Genomic DNA, 16,187 nt, shown 5'->3' with positions numbered 1-16,187 from the left:
AAAAAAATTACGAAAGATTTGAACACATGGTATTCTATAAAGTAATGATTCGGTGATGTAAAGAAGTAAACTCCTATCAAGTCGAAAATCAAGTTAAGCTACGTAAGTTACAAAATGTAGTGAAAGTAACATGACTTCCCAATAAAATTAGAACTGAAGTGATCCGGAAATGTTGGATGAAAATCAAATTATGCACAAAGCTCTGATATTGAAAACAATCATCTTTATATGAAGTTAACAGCTTATTATTACTTAAAATAATTAAGTGTTCAATTCCAATACTTGGCATTGCAAATTAAGAGATTGGCTGATATAGAATCAGTTGAAGTTGATGCTGTAATATATAATGATATTAATACTGATTTGATGATGACGATGAAGAATACTATTTCACAGAAATTATCAAAACTCAGCAAAAGTTTTGTATATTCTTTATAAAAGGAACTCGTTTGGGAAGGAACTTTATAAAAAACTTCTTTATAAAAGGAACTCGTTAAAAGGAACTCGTTTTCGAAACTGCAGATTTATAGGCATTGAAGAAATGTCCGGGGCAAATTTTGATCAAAGTGCTTGTTTGAAAGAAAGTACAAATGCGGGTAGAAGAAAGTACAATAAGGAAGAATTTTAAAATGTACAGAAATTATTTCATTTTATTTTTCAAAGAAAGTAATTATTAATTTATTCAAAATTTTGTTTTTATCTTGTATTTCGAAAAATACGTAGAACCTTCAATATAAAAATATAAAATTTAACGGAGTGCGATAGAGGTATCAATTTATCAGTAAGAGACTTTAGCAAGAGATTTCTTTTTTGGCATACTCTAGCATGGCACAATATTACTCCTTATTGTACCACTTTGTCATGTTACTAAGTTATCTGTTTATCGAGGTCGTAAATTGAAATCGTGAATACTATTATCGTATTTTATGTATTACTAATAGAGTGTATGTTTTCTAAAGAGTGTTGAACATACAGTAAGTCTCTTGTTAGTCTCTTTTTGATGTATTGACATCCCTGCTGCTATCGTTCAAATTGTAATTCTGAACAAAAGCGTAAGTCTTATATCAAGGAGATTTGTCTTTTATTAACTAAAATACTACAGAATTATAGAAACCAAAACGTTAAGCGATCTAATTCAAGCGTCGATTGGAACTTATTAGCGAAAATTCTAGTTATCAGTTTATTCTAGTTTTGTTTATAAACAAAAAAATAATTCAGAAAACATATATAATATGTTTGTATAAAGATTAGAATGTCAATAATCCATATTATTATTGAAATAAATAGGTAAAATGATCCATATTTCAACAAGATACTTAAGAGTACATCTAATCTATACACCCAATATCTATTTCTTATATATAACTTCCTTAAAGTCCTTCCTATTTTCATGTCATCAATATTACTGTTGATATAAGGTATATATATATACATAGGTAAAACTTTAATAAAACACACAACTGAGAGTTTTATAGGTGATGCACATATATGTATATAACATACTTCCTATAATTTTTTTTTGAAGACTCCACCTTTTTTAGTTTCGTTCATTTAATATTTTCTAAAACATTGAGTATTTCTCTAGACCGTCATCCAAAACGACTTTTTTTAAATACCGTCCCCAGCTCTTTTCTAACCAATTGGTCCTTGTGTGCCTTGTGTTCTTGTGGAAATATGCATAGGTTCTGTTATTATGGAAATATCTAAACTGGTAAGATGTACACATTTGAAATATCTTATTAGTTAGAATATATGGAGCGATATCTCGATTCTTAAAGGACTAATGATACACAGCTTTTGACTTTAAACTGGAGTTCTTAGAGATAGCACTTTTAGGTGTTGCAACTATGATAAGATACAAAGTCTTATAGAATAAAAATTATTATTGAACAAAGTGAGGACTCAGTGATCGATTATTATAGCAAATAAAAGGCCAAAACAAAGTAGACATATTAAGACGACACTGAACACTGAAGTGAATAAAATTTATATTAATATAAATATTTTTTTATTATTAAAAACATTTATTTATTCTTTAATTCAAATAAATTAAAAAAAATGAAAACAAATCCATATAAGCAGTATTGAAACGGAGTTCAGAGAGAAGTCTCTTGAGCTGAAGGAATAACTAGTAGTCAAATGGTGATAAGTCAGGAGCAATGTTATAGAGTTAGACCATTTCGGCGAAATGATCTCGAATAACCAAAGCAGTTAAGGTGGGGAATTATCGTGATGTAAAAACCAAGAATTGTCTACCCATAATTCTTGGGTAGATTCTATTCATAATTCTATTTTATTTTACATAAACATTGAATAACGCTCAAGTAAGTAATTAACAATGCACCACATCACGATTATTAAAGAAAACTGCTCATATGTGCTTGCTGCTTGACTTTAGGATGATTCTTTAGCTCAGCTTTTGCACAGCATACGTTTTAGTCGTCGGTTGTTTCTAAGTCGTATGTATAGGTCCTAATTTTATTTCCAGTTTTCATCAATTTCATATCAGTTTTGTTAGATAGATCGCAAAGCAAAAAGGTTTTTTCAAGATATGAGAAACATTTGTTAAAATGGTCTGGACTAAACCAAAATGTAATACGAACAATAACGACGAAGTCTATATTAATCTTCTATATCTATATTGTATAGATATAGTCTATATATTAATGTCTATATACGATTTCAGTACAAGTCTAACAAGTTTACAAATAACTGATAAAAACTGACATTTTTAGATAAAGGAAGGAGAATGTGGATCTGTGTTTAAAGGCAAGAAATAGAAAAGAGTATTTTCAGAAAGTTTATAAATATAAACTAACCGAAAGATTTTCATTAATATATGATTAATAATCTTTTGTTTTCATGTTGTACGTTAAAAGTGATATCTCACGTACCAATACCTAATGCTCTTCCTTTTGTGAGTCGTTACCTTTTGTATCAAGCGTACCTTAGCTAATATAAGTTTAATTTGTTTTGACATATAATAAGAGTTTATTAGAAAAATAGTTAATAATAAGTTTGCTAATAAATTTATAATAAATGAATTTATAATTAAAATTTAATCACATACGAGTATCAGTTACAATATATGTTATTAAAATATTTGTAAATTAACACTATTATTTACAGTTGGAGACGAAAAATTATCTATTCGCTTTGGCAAAGGTCAAGATTGTAACATTTTACAACTAAGTGGGTAGTGTTTATATTAAATATTATCAAAGAGCAGGTTTAATAGGCAATGTATCGTTTATTTTGATATCGAAAGGTCATTGACTTTGTTTAGAGCAAATTATAAATATTATTATGATAAATATACAGATGTATATAAATTAGTATTGGTGTGTATATATTCGTAGTTTTGACTTTTAATGCCAGACATTATGACGTAAAGAAATAAAAAAAAATTTATAAATAAGTTAGAAGAAATATCTGAACCTCTTACTCTTAAGATTGTGACGTTTCATTAGTCGACTCTTCTAAAATCAGGTTTTCTCTCTCTCTCTCTTATTTCTCTCCTTTTTTTTCTTCTTTCAATGACTTTATTGATTCAATGAGATCAATTTATTATTATTTTTTTCTTTAGCGCCTCTATGGTTATTTTCGAAAAAAAAGTGCACCGCCCGTATGAGTGTCAAGAAATAATTTTGGAGCTGATTGCGAAATATGTATGTTTTTTGAAAACAAATGTTTTCGTTTATATGTTGCTTTGAATACAAGATATCTTACGTGCTTTTTTCGTTTTTTTTTTGTTTTCTTTCCACTTTTTATTTTTGTTATAAATATTAGTCACAAATTGATTATGTGGAATTAGAATAACTCGTTTTGCATTCCCGGTTTGTTCGTTGAAAATGTTGTTTAATAAATGTAGAGAAAGATACTTTTTCGATATTTATAAAAATATTTTTTTTTTTGGTTTATATACTAATCTACATTTTTCAATTTTCGCAAATTTTTTTCTTATCTTGAACTAAAATTGACTTAAAAATTTATAAAATATTTGATAAAATTTTTTCCTTAATTAGAATTTTGATCATACATTAGCTTTTACTACATTTTTGTCACTTTATATATTTATAGTATATAATATACAGTTGCACTTCCTCTATAGTAAATTTCAAGATCTTGAAAAAGGCTTCATAATAGAACAAATTCACAATACAGGACAATAAGAACTATTTAGGTTCTTACAAATTAACCCAACCTAACCGTCATATATAGACCTATTACACGTTAACGATATCAGACTTCTATGTAGGGTTGGAGAATAAAGTACCCCATATTTTTCTTAAAGTTCTATTTTTGCACATATAGACCTATTAATCGTTAACAATATCAGACTTCTATGTAGGGTTGGAGAATGAAGTATGTAGAATGTGAATTCTATTTGTGAACCCAAGGTTTTTCTTAAAGTTCTATTTTTGCACATATAGACCTATTAATCGTTAACAATAGCAGACTTCTATGTAGGGTTGGAGAATGAAGTATGTAGAATGTGAATTCTATTTGTGAACCCAAGGTTTTTCTTAAAGTTCTATTTCTGCAATGTTTTCCAACTTCCCCCTAAACATGTCAGGTGTATTCCAGCTTACTGCATATGTATGTCACAATTGGTAGATTTCATCTTAATGAAGTAACACCATACATTATTAAAATCGGCACACATAAATTTGAACAGTTTTAAATATTTAGGAGCAGCGTTAAACGCGAATAACGGTGTTGAATATCCATTATAGAATACAAGCTGGAAACAGGTCCTATCACAGTTTAAGAAAGCTCATGATATCTAAAAATATATTGCGAATTCCCAAAATTTTGTTATATAAGAGAATTATATGGCCTGTAGTCACTTATAAAAGTGAAACCTGGAGATTAATTGATGCCAAAGCAAACAAACTGGCAGTATTTGAAAAAAGGACCATGAGTATTTAGACCAGTGCAAGAAAATGGAGAATATCGAATAAGATATAATAATGAACTTGATCAACTGATGAAAGATGACACAATAATCAAGCACATAAAAAAGCCACACTTGAAGTGGATAGGACACGTTGTACGGATTTTAGTAGAAAGGATCTTCGAGAGGGAAGTTAGAACAGCTAGAATAAATGGAAGACTGAGAAAGAGATGTGGTGACAGTGTTTTAATTATTTTATTATTAATTAAATAAAATTTATTTATTAAATAAATCGGACTACCTCTGTGTAGCCTGTGATACCTGGCGAAGTCTACCCCTCTTCCACCTACTATAAAATTAGTCGCGAAGAACATTTTGATCCATTTTCTCTTCGTATTTAAGACTTACAAGTTCAATCATTAAAATCTGCCATGGTATTATGATACACTTGATATACAACTTTTTTAAAATATCCATTTACGACACATATCGACAGTGTCACGTCTTCATTTGATGAGTGTTTTTGTTTTCAATACAAATTAAAACTTTGGAAATTGTTAATATTCACTGAGTATTAGATCTTTCGAAAAAGACAGATGAACAATTATTTCGAAATATAATTCTAACCAAGGCCACTACTGAGGGTTTGTAAAATGATGTAGGTCAAAACTGACTGAAATTTCGGCGATACTGATACTTTGGTGGAACATAACTTTTTAATGTTGCAAATTTTGGGAATGTATGGGATCATTTCACTTGGTTCCGTCAAAGACACTATTCGTTTTCTTCGAACTTCAATCTACGGGCTTAATGTGTACATAGTGTTGTGTATGGTTAATATATACCGCGCTGAATAGTAAATTCTGAAAAATGTTTGAGTGGTATAGTTCCAGAATAATAAACGCGGTATTTGAGGCGTAGAGAGTGTTTCTCATGCCTTAATCTTCATACAGCACTTTCCAAATATATTTAAGCTTAACGCCTATAATTTAGATTTTTTACCTTTATATAGCGAACGTTTTGAGGCCCTATATTCCAGGAGAGGAGAGAAGGTCAGTAATAAGTAAGTAATAGCGACATTAAATACTGTTTTCTTCAATTATTTTGAATTCCCATTTATGTCGACACTTTTTCAATGTCTAGGTAGGGAGGGATCAATTTGTAGCTCGGTCACATGTGATATCAGTCATCTATATTTTTTATAATGTCATAGAGACTCCGTTAACTTCTTTTAATTAAGATAAATTAAGGATTAAGTTGAATTGCAATTATAAATTCATTTTTGTAATAATTCTATTTATTATAACATTATATATGCTGTTTAACATTGGTTTATGGCATTTAGAAGTAACAAGCTCCATCGCCCGAAACCTATGTATTTCACGAACTTATGTATAAGAAACTCTAGTGATGTAGATATGCTAATTAAGTTAGTATGTACTCATTTTTATTGTTTTTAAATTGGTCCGTCTGACATGCTCAAATTTTTTATATAAGTAATAAATGCTACCTTGATTGTGGTAGCCAGATTTATAGGTAAATGTGTGTTAGAGATATTATAATTAGCGCACTTAAAAAAACTCGTTTTTTAACTATTTCCCAAATAAATTTTATTTAATGACAGCCTAAGATACATACATATATGTGTATAACAATCTTAGTGTTAAAAATAAAGCTAAACTATATTTTAATAGAACTGCATCACAATCATTAATTATCTTCCAAGATCAAGTAAAATCTTTACAAAGAGAATTATTATATTACACCAATGTCAAAATAATTTAAGAAAAATCTTTTTATTGCTCTCAAGTTTCAGAATTAAACCAGAACCGAAAATTATATTTAATTTAACTAATTAAATAATAGCGAATTTATTTTCATCACCTTTTTGCGCATTTCTATTCCATTACCATGATTTATTGTTCAAACAGTCGCTCGATTTAACTGTTTCAATAGAAATTAAGCTATTATATATACATTGATCATGTTTGCCAAATATAAATAATCTTTTTAAGATGAATAAGCCCATTTTTTATGCACTATTCCGTGTTTCGGCGGAGGAGTAAGTGCACCAATAATGTGTCTGGCCCCGTCTTGCGGTGCTACCTACGCAACTTCATGCCTACATACAAAATCGGCTTTAGCTGTAGCTTTTGCCTTATGTGGGGTTATCAACAGTGGTGTAGGCAAAAATATATTTCCATTCTTCAAAGGGATTTTATTAGTCTTAATTTTGTGAAGTTTTTAATGCTTATTAAATTATATTGTTTAAAAGTCAAAACTGTTTTTTTAATGACGGACTTTTAATATTACCACATTCAATTCTACAGACAATTATTTTTATTGAAATGTGTAGATGTTTCTTTTAAAAAATAAGGTTGTTTTTGTATTGGAATATATTCCTTAATAATTATTCATATATTATATATTATATATCATAATAAGATAATTATGGTAAAACGTAACAAAATTGTGTACTCCTGGTGAAATAGATTATCGCGACTATAGCAGATCTTTTATGCCTAATCAAAGAGACTTGCAAAATAGAAATTTATGTGTACTACCTTATGTCTATTAATCGAATAGACTAATTCAACATTTTGACTAAAAGCCAGAATGTATTTAATGAGGAACTTTTCGCTTCAAATATATGCAAGCACTGTTTTCTCAGCACTTTCTTCCTAGTTCACATGGAATCTGTATAGTCAGAATATTTCTTTTGATAATTTCCTTTCTATTCCACTACAACCAGCCCAACTCAAACAACTGTACTAACTAATCAAACATACTAAATTTAGTTTTTTGAATAAAGTGGAGAAACTTTTATACAGTTAAATTTCTAGTTGCAGATAGAATTAAGAGCTGTGCAAATACGAAGAAAATAATCTGTAGACTCACCTTCTTTAAGAAGAAGATCAGACAGGCTTATCTTCTTAAGATGGTAACACAAGTTAAGATATCCTTTCAAGTAGATTACAGTATATTTAAAAATTTAAAATATATTGATTCGAAAAGATCTTCGAATTTGGGAAAACGATCTGTCATACAGCTTCTGAAAGAATATAATGGAAATAATAAGAATAACATAACATATATATGTTCAAATTTAGAGACTAATATCTTAAAAATCAAGTTGTATTACTTGGTGGTGTAAAAATAGCTGAGTTTTCTTATATTTGTTGTTAAATGTGGTTTTCTGGAAAACCGAAATCATATCAAAATATGATCAAAACCAAATGATTTGAGCAAATCAAATGTATCACCAGAGAAAAGAGCTTTCATTAAATAAATGTATACATTATACAGTTTAGTTATGCATTAAAGTTCTACATCCCAATTAAAATATTAATTATGTGTAATATATAGTATAGCGCTTTTGTAGTCTTAAAAAAATGGATAGTACTTTTGTGAGGCGCCTGGGGAGACATGCTGCGTCAGGCCGAAACTAGGTAACGGGTTGTTATGGCCACATAAGTAAGTAAGTAAGTAAGTAACTTTTGTGTTCTTCCAGCTTCAGTCTTCTTAAGTTAATATTGAGCCATTTGGTAAGATGACTGTAGACAGATGTTAACAGTTGAGAAATATTCAAAAATACTGTCTTCATATCAGACTACTTATAGAGATTTGCTGATGTAACCGAAGAGGAGTAGTCTTGTGATAAAGAGAGTAAATATCATTGCAGTTATTCAGTTTTTTGTACCGTATTCATAATGTATATATAATCGTCTCTACTATCAATGTTTTATTACCCATCATTCTTTGAAATTGCACAAATAACTTTATTAACTTCTCTTATGATATGCACGCATACAGTGCTCAATCTTCTTTAAATACAATATCATAATATACCACAGTTTCTCCCATAGAATTTTTCCAGTAAACTCTGGTAACCATTGCCATTGATTTTGTGGATTATTAAGTCTGTTTATACTACATCTAGCTATTGATTCCTTTGTATTCATCATACTATTAAATTATTTTATTTTCCTTTAAAGAAAAACAAAATTTATTTATGCTTTCATTGTTACATTTATTTAAAAAACAACACCAATACCTCACAAAATAAATGGTAACAGCTAAAAAGCTACTTAAGAGCACGAAAAATATAAAAAAGAAATTTCATAATGAAATGAAGAACTGCCACTTAATAGCACTAAAAAAACACAAAATTGTATATAAAGTTTCTGTTAACTATTTTTATTGAAACTTGTTTAATATTATACTATAAAAGAAACAGAAATTGGAGTAATATCATTAAAATTAGCAATGTGATTACAGCAACAAATCTTCAGGTTACATAAACTATAGTGAATACACAATATTTAGTACACATTTTTTAGTATTAACTGTTTAATTCTATTTTTGACAACTATCAGCTTATTCCGTAGAAGCACTTTTTTTTGGTAAAATCCCTAACGGTAACAATGATACGTGGAAAATTATTATCTTTTCGTAGTAGCACTTAACTAGCTATAACTAGTAATTATTTTTTTATGATCACTTTATTTAAATAAATTAGTGCTGTAATGTTATCATTTTATCTATTTTTACATAGAAAGAAAAATTTTTATAATAATTTTATTTATTTATTACTTGTATATTATTAATTGAAATTTTTTTTTAATAGTTCAAATTTTAATATCACGTATAATTTATTGTTTTCAGAACAACATTTTTTTATATATTATTTTTATTTTAAATATGTATAGACATGTATAGATGAAATAATTATACACTACTTTGACGATAAATATAAAATACATATATAGAGGAATAATATATATATTCTCTTCCAGATTTATTTTTATAGTGTTGTATATTAGTTTTATAATTGAGCTTGATAACACCAAAGAAAAAACAATACCATTATTAAAAATATTTAATCATTGAAACAATATATTATTTTTATTTTTAAAATAAGTTAATTGGTCTATACTCTCCTGAAGATTACTATGAACTATATTCTCCTGAAGTTGACTATAGTACTCTGAAGGTGATTATAGATTATAGTAGTCTGAAGATGACTACAGTTTATAGTATCTTGAAAATGACTATAGTCTGTAGTTTCCTGAAGATGATTATAGTCTATAGTACCCTGAAGATGACTATAGTCTGTAGTTTCCTAACGATGACTATAGTCTATAGTATCCTGAAGATCACTATAGCATATAGTTTCCTAAAGATGACTATAGCCTATAGTTTTCTAAAGATGACTATAGTCTGTAGTTTTTTGAAGATTACTACAGTCTATAGTACCTTGAAGATTACTATAGATTATAGTACTTTAAAGATCACTACAGTACTCTGAAGGTAACTATAGAGTATAGTACTCTGAAGATGACTATAGACTATAGTACCTTGAAGTTGACTATAATCTATAGTATCCTGAATATGACTATTGACTATAGTATTGTTCCTTTTATATGACTATAGTTCACAGTCTATTTTTTCGTGAAAATTATATATAATTTATGTAAATAATTTACAAAGTTATTTGAAAAATTGGTGAATTAAAAAATATAAATATTAAAAAACTCTGTCACATATTTCTAACATACATTTGGCCGTGATATTACGTATCACCGAAAACATTATCTATAAAAAATACAAAATACAATTATAGAAAAAAAATTGTTTTTGACATTTTTTAATAATAGTTTTTTCGAACACAAAATACACAACAATGATCTTTTTTCATCGAACGACATCGATCGACATCGATTGGAATTGCTGGACGTCCATCGATAAAAGCGGAGCGTTGGGCCCTTAGCAGCTTTTGCCAACTACGACTGAGTGTGTACGCCTCGTTAAATCGGTTTGCTATACGAGTTTGCTGTGAATGTATGTGTATGTGTGTGCATGTGTGTGTATGCATGTGTGGCTTTGCGCTGACGAAGCCCACTTAGCTTTTAAATTTTTTGTCAAGTAACAGGTTAAAAGATATTTCAGCCACTCCAAACGATCAGTTCGCTTTAAGTTTTGCTGCGGTGCGGTCGATCAATAATAAACTATCTCGTGCGTGTTTCGAAAAATTTAATTTGTTGATTAAGTGTATTAATAAATTAAAATATCTATTATATATTAAGCATAAAGTATTAACACATAATTTAATTTTGTATTTCTGAGTAATATTAATAGTGTTAAGTGTTTCTCTTTTACGACTCTATTGAGTATGCATTTAAATTAATTTTTCATTTTTTTGTGTTTTTGTTGAATATTTAATACTTTAAGTAATTAAAACGACCTTAGCGATAAAATTAAAAAACGACTGTGAACACAGATTCATATGCTTTGAAGAAATAATTCCAAAAAAAAAAGATAAAAATAATACTAAAATATTCGGGTGAAGTTAGTGTATGAAATTCATAAAAAAATTTTATTTTTAAAACGAAATTACGTCATTTTTGTACAAGTAATAAAGAAAAAGCTAAAATAATGGTGTCTAAAAATAATAATAAAAAGAAACAGTTAAAAGTTACTAGCAGCAGCAGCAGCGGTGGCGAGGCGGTGATTGAGAGAAATACCACAAAAAACACGTCAATAAAACCAGTCAAAACGCAACAACAACAGCAGCAAGATTTGGTCACATCATCACAATCAACAAGCGGCGCTACACAGGCGCATATGAAGTCCCAAACACAGATGGAGTCTCACAGTGAGGAGATTTCAGAATCAATGCAAGCTTATAGCAGTGTGGGCGGTGTGAGCAGTGGTAATGTTGCAAGTATGGAGGAATTCGAAAGTAGTAAATCGAGCAAGCAAAATATAACAGAAAGTAAAACAAAAAATTCATCCATGTATTCAACAAAATCTCAACACTATAAACAGATCTCCAATGACTTTTCCAATGAGAAAATCATATCGTCCATCGATCTTATTGAATGTGAAAAAGGGGAACCGGTCTTTTCCGTACCGATCGATGTAATCGAGATCGGCGCTAGCACTAGCAGCAGCAGCATGAAGAAAATGATGTACTCTTCGTCATCATCATCCCAAACACAGGCAATGGCTAGCAGCTCAACACTCATACATTCCGAATCAACAGGTAGCAATGCCGGCGTCAGTAATGAAATCGAAATAATTTGGCCGCAAGAAATTACAAATAAAATGACATCATCATCAGCAACATCAACATCAACACTAAAAACAACTGACCAAGCGAACCTTGTCACCAGTAGTCGAAGTGCGAATGTTGATTTTGCGCAGGTTGACGCTGCAGCCACACCAAATATGTCCAAATTGCCAATACAAATAAGTGGTGGTGGTGATGTATCGTCATCCGTGACGTCATCAACTTTACAAACAACTGATGCAAACAATACGACGAACACATTATCAAAACAAAGTCATATAAACCAGACTAGCAGCAGCAGCAGCAATACCAACAGCAACAAGCTCAAGACCACAACGAGCAACACGCAAATTTCGGAGAGCGCTTCGAAGCAGAGCAGTACAAGAGAAACGAAATCAATTTCGAAAAAAGAGATTTATGATGAAAAGACAAAAACATGGACTGAGTATAATACGAAGAACGCTACAAATAAGAGAGTGCCAACACTAGAACGTTATGTGAGTCGTGAATCCGATGGCACATATAAAATAACATATAAGAAAAAAATTTACGATCAACGCAACAACAAATGGAAAATAATTGAAGAGAAAACTGTTGATAGCGCTCATGATACTGGTTACCCCGAAATAGTCGATGATGTCATTAATACAACGACAACAACATATACGACAAAAGTCTACGATACTAAACTTGGTACGTGGAAGGTTGTTGATGAGAAGTCGTTCGTTGATACAAAAGCATTTGTACCAAACGAAATCGTACAAGAGATCGAAAAAGATAACACCGATGTTGCGAATATCACAACAACAACTGAAGTGACCAAGGTATAGTATGAAATAAAAAGTTTGTAGGTTAATATATGTTCTAACGGCACATTAGACGGCATGGCATTAGACTCTGTCTGTTCTGTCAACTTCCTTGTAGTACGTGTCCATCGGTGCTTGAAGAGGAAACATCGGAGCATCTAATCTATCTATGCCCCCAGCCTTTTTTAGACTCAGGTTTAAGCTATTATGCGCCCCATTTTTTAAAATGCTCAGTAATGTTTCCAACATTAGTATTTACCAGACATTTATATTTATCACTATGTTTAGGTTTGTCCAGAACCAGGGTAAAGCTATTGGGCGCCCTATTCTTTAACGCACTCGGTAATATTCCAATGTTAGTATTGGGTAATTACTGCATTTATGAGTATCTCCTGGTTTGTTCAAAACCAAGCTTAAACTATTTGGAACCTAACGCACTTATTTTTTAATACATAAGCTGATATTTCCAACATTAATATTGGTAAGCTAATTTCATTTATCAATGTGTCCAAGTTTGTACAGAACAGGGTTTAAGATATTGCGCGTCTCATTTACTAATATTTTCGGTGATTTTCCAACATTAGTATTGGGTAACTACTTGTATTTATAAGTAAATCCAGGTTTGTCCAGAACCAGGGTTAAGTTGTGGGCTTCCCATTCTTCAAAACATTCTGTGATATTTTTAAAACTAAAGTTGGCAAGATAGTTGCATTGATCAATATGTCCAGAATTGTTCAGAACCAGACTTAAGCTAATAGGCGCCCCGACCCTTTCTTTAAAACACTCGGCAATATTTCAAACATTCTTTCTATCCACAATTAAGAGTGATTATTAAAACGCTTTTCGTAAGTAATTGAGGATGATTCGTTCCATCTTTCTCTTCTTCTTCATCTACCTTTATCTTTAATTAAATTAAATAAAAATTTGGTTAGTCAATTAGTCAATTTACATTCGAGTTTCTTCTTATGTTTGTATGTGTGAATGCATCAAACTTTCTTAATGAATTTAAATTGAAGTAATAAACAATCTTCTTCAAAACTTAATGAATTCAATGGATTTATTGCATGAGAAGGAAAATATGTCATTGCGATCGTTGATTTCTCGACTACTGAACTTGTTTCAATTTTATTTTATTTTTTTTTTAAATAAAATTTTTTTCCTTTTAACATGAAAGTAATACAAGTCATCGAAACAACTTTTGCATTAAGTAAAGTTTTTCCAAATAAAGTCAAAAAATGTTGTAGTTTCACGTACTTGACATTATTTGTGGAGGCATACATTATTTTCAAAAATCTCGTTTTGCATAAAAAACAAATTTTATTTATTTTGAGAATGACATCACTAAATTTTCCAATTGTATTTACTAAAAAAGAGACAACATATTCCATTTAACTTATTGATCGTCCTTCAACATTTCTTGAAGATCACTATGAGATCACCTACAATCCATGGTGAACAACTAGTCATCCAAGTGTAGTGAAATAGGTTGAATTAGTTAGTACTCAATGTTACATAAATTTTCCTCACCTATATGGTCATGCATATGACCTTAGGGATATCTTTTAGTGATATCTGGTAACCGGTAAATTCATGGTTAAATGTGTTGAACTAATTGATATTCAAAGCTGGCGCGTACATTCCACATGTCCACATGCATATACCCTTAGCCCATTAAATGGGTAAATGGGTTAAATTAGTTGGCATTTAATGCCGCATATATAGACTCTTGGTTAGGAGATCGGTAGTGATTTAGTCTAGCAGGTGATTGCCATGGTCATACATAGATAGTAGTTTGGTCTAGCATTGCGATGTTCACGCGTAGATCCCATATATCCTTAGAGATATGTTTTAGAGATATGGTGAGATATGGCATTAAGTATGTCACATTTGTTCTTGAGACATTTTTTAGAGTCGTGGATAGGAGATCCGCAATGGCTTGATATAGCAAATGGATTGCGGATGGCTACGCATGGACTCTATATGTGATTATGTCATTAGTGGTATCTTTTAGAAATGTGAAAGGGAACTATTTCGTATTGAATACTCACCACATGTACTTAGCGATATTTTTTAAAGTTGTAAGCAGGAGATTCAGCAGTAGTTTAGTGTAGATTCCCATGCATAAACCATTGCGGTCTAATTGATGTCTATTAGAAACATATTAAGACCAACTGTGTAGGTTTAATCTAACAACTGAAATAGAATTTTATAATTAATATATCTGTCAATATCTGTCACTGACTTATTTTATTTAAAAAAAAAACTTTCTTTAGTATACTCAATATTTTATTTTATGAATAGACCTCAACCTCCCTGACAAAAACATAACTTTCTTTATTGAAACCAGTAGTAAATTTGCTTAAGAGCGTTAATATCTATTATTTACACAAATTAATTTCTAAGAAATTAATTTTTTTCCAAGAAATGGTTTAATGGTTACCATAGTTTTTTTTATAGTTTTAAGGAAATGATTAATATCTATGGTTCACCTATGATATAGTCAAATAACGTATGATTTCTAACAATAGAACTCTTTTAAATAGATTACAAATTTATAATATTTTATGACTCCTTATATCATAATTCTTTTTAATAAATTAATAATTTTAATCTTAATAACTTAAGCCAGCTTCCATGAAAAAAATTAAGTTTCTTAGAAAAAATTATTATAAGTGATTGTAAGGTATATATTTGTAATATGGGATTGTGGTTTGTATTAGCCTAGGGAAAACCTGTAAAATGTTACTCGGTTCCAAAGCACTTAAGAATGCTAGCTGGGTTTAAAGTTTGTCAATTATTTCTCATATATGGTATATGTATTAAGTATTTTTCCAGATATTTTCGTCTTTTGTACATCAATGCATTAGTGCATCACATATTTATAGAATGTATTCAAATGGTAGTAAGCGCTGTATCTGCACTTAAGGTTTCTTGTGCTTAGATGATTACTGAGACACAGTGGCTATTCGTTTGAGGATCAAGTATCGCTTATTTTATAACAAAGAATCTCTTATTTTAAGAATAAAACCAAATTTATAAACACATTAATTTACATTAATAGTTTACATTAATAATTTAACCGCCAGTTAAATTAATTAGTGTATATTTATCACTTAAGATCTTATCACTACATATTGTCATTTTACTATCTTAAACATAATACATACAAATTTAGAAAATATAAAATAGGTTCTATTATGCGTTAGATCTACAGGGTGTTTTTTTAAGAGGCGTCTGAAAAGCAATGAAAGCAATTAAGGCTAATAAGTCAAAATATTTATGTTCAACATATAATTCTATGGAATTAATACCCAAAAATAAAAAAGAGACAATCAGTTTAATGTTAGATAAACATCTTTTGGAAACTTCAAAATGTTATTAATATTAATAATATTATTATTGAAAATAAAAA

At 29.7% G+C, this 16,187-nt stretch overlaps 1 protein-coding gene across 1 annotated transcript in view; it reads right to left on the bottom strand.

The window, feature by feature from the left end:
* The window catches only part of LOC119681829 (titin-like), a 35,003-nt gene that overhangs the window by 4,260 nt on the left and 14,556 nt on the right, over positions 1-16,187 (bottom strand). The gene's annotated exons all lie outside the window — the stretch shown is intronic.

This window comes from Teleopsis dalmanni, chromosome 2 (assembly GCF_002237135.1).
Source record: "Teleopsis dalmanni isolate 2A chromosome 2, ASM223713v2, whole genome shotgun sequence".
Taxonomy (NCBI): Eukaryota; Metazoa; Arthropoda; class Insecta; order Diptera; family Diopsidae; genus Teleopsis; species Teleopsis dalmanni.
Note: the sequence above shows the minus strand (reverse complement) of the source record. Positions and strands in the feature narration are given on the sequence as shown.